Source organism: Egretta garzetta, unplaced genomic scaffold (assembly GCF_000687185.1).
Source record: "Egretta garzetta isolate BGI_Z169 unplaced genomic scaffold, ASM68718v1 scaffold320, whole genome shotgun sequence".
Classification (NCBI taxonomy): domain Eukaryota; kingdom Metazoa; phylum Chordata; class Aves; order Pelecaniformes; family Ardeidae; genus Egretta; species Egretta garzetta.
The window spans coordinates 1,990,715-1,993,055 of NW_009258260.1; positions in this window are offsets into that span (position 1 = coordinate 1,990,715).

The window sequence follows — 2,341 nt, forward strand, 5'->3', positions numbered from 1 at the left end:
GCCGGTGTTGGGTGGGGAGGCTTTGAATGTTGTTTCCGTAATATGAAGAAAGACGGTTTTTCGCATACGTTTGCCCACGTACCTGCGTGCTCACCGGCGAGGTTGGACTTGCTGTCCCTTGAGCGTATTGATGACCACGCCGTGCTTTGCAGACCCCAGTTTTTGGGGGGGTGAGGGAGGGTGTGCCAAAACAAATGATCCCATGTTATGGAACTCCTCTTTACTCTTAGCTTTGGGGGTGATCTGGGGCTAGGTCGCTTCTCAAAAAATGATTCAAGAAACATTTCTGGTTTTGCTATTCAAAAACCTAGAAAATGACAGCACAAGTGCAAGCTAAATTTCTTGACAGTAGCTGTGATAAAACATTTATTAAAGTTTCCTGCTGCCGCAAACGTGGCGGCATCTGCCTGTGTGCCACAGCATCAGGTACCGTCCATGCCTTGTGAGAGAGGCACCAACCTGCTCACTGCTGTGCCAGGAGCATTACCTGGAAATGGCTTACAAGAGAATTTGCTATCGACCCCAAGTTGCACTGATAACTGAAGATCTTAACAGCAGAATAAATATTCACAAGTACAGCTGTGATGTATGTCAGTGGAAAGCGCAGAGCTTTTATTTTCACAGCTTCCTATCTCCGGGTTTGCAGTAGCGTCCCCATTAAACGATATCGGATATTGGGTTTGAGGCTGCTTTCTTCACAGAGTCCACTTAAGAGACAAAAGCTGCAGGTGCAATAGAAGATGTGTAACTCTGTGTTTGAAAACAACTGGGTTAAATTTGCTACTTGGAACAACCACTTTGAGATTTATTTTTTTTTCCTAATCATTAACATTTTCTCTTCTCTCCAAAGGCTCCGTTGTCACTTGCCTTTCTGCGGGGTGATGATGTTAAAGTTCTGCCAGTGGAGGATCGCTCCCTTTGGAGTGGGGTACGGACCCTCCCAGGTAACCTTCCCCACAGAGATGTCTTCAAAATGGCGTGCTCCGTTGGCTTTGCTGCTTGGAGAGCACAGAACTGTAAAACAGCTGGCGCGGCTGTGTGATCTGCAGGACTAACCTGTTTTCAGTTGCGGCCAGTAAAACGCAAAGTTCTTCTTTTAAAAAAAAAAACCCTGATAAATCAAACCTTGTTAATAGTTACAGGCTGTTGTATCCTTGGTTTAATGCTGTCTTTTGTCAGTTAACCTGCCACTGTAGCTGTTAGCTAATTCGGCATTTATGTTTCCTGTGCTTCTGAGCTGCTTTGCTTGGTGTGAAAGTGGGAAGTCTCATATTTCTCCTTTTTGGGTGTCAAAAAGCATTGTAGTTACGTACCTATACAGTTATTTTAGCAATTTAAGTAACTCATTAAGTCTTTTTTGGCAGGTAAAAACTTGCAGTGATTTTTAGATTAATAGGAGCTTTTAGTATTCTAATAAGGTTGACTCGATAGAAGTCATATTTTGTAAAAATAGCTCTGGTAAATACTGATGGAGGGAGAGAATGCTAATTTTATTTGGAGTTACCCATTTTCCCAAATAGTACTTTGATACCTCAGAAAAATAAAGATCTACTCCATAAATTCAATACATACATACATGACGTAATACTTTAGTATTTATGGAGAAGCAGTGCTTCATCCAAAATAATCATTCATCTGATTAACTTCTGTGTTTGTAAAACATCTTTTGACCACATCAATTCTGTCCTTCTTCTAAGGACTTCATATTAGTGCCTAGGTTTAAAAGTTTTTACGTCAGTCGTAAGCACCTTTTGCTCCGTCATGTTTTATTGTGGAGGGTGCACTGTGGCTCACCAAACGAGGGAGGAAAAGAAGTATTTCTGTACTGAATTGGCTCAGTGTAGGTCACTAATTTTTGCCAGCTCATGTACAGTGTTAGAAATACACTGCAGGCAGTTGTATCCTGTGAACCTGGAGAAAAATGCTTGTGGCAAAAGGCAAAATACAAGAATACCGGGCAGAGTTGCAAGTCTTTTGGGCAACTCATGGCAGCCAGCCACCGCAGTGGGGTGGCAGGTAATGCAGGCATAGCTAACTCATGTTATGTCATAACACATAAAATCAAAATACGGAGCGTGAATGCACAGAGTACTTCAGTAATCCACAAGCACTTATTCCCACAGGGTACCAGAGTTTGATTTACTCTCCTGAGTAAATCACAGACATGACTTACATAACTGAGTAAATCAAAAATCTGTTTTTGAAGCATCTAAACTGATATGTGGGAGCGTGTCTGCTCCCTGAGTGAACTGACAATTTGGTTATCCTGGTTATGTCCTCAAAGCCTACCAGCTTCCTTTTTAAATGAAGGTTTGTTTCCCCTCCTGTTTGCAAGGAAAGC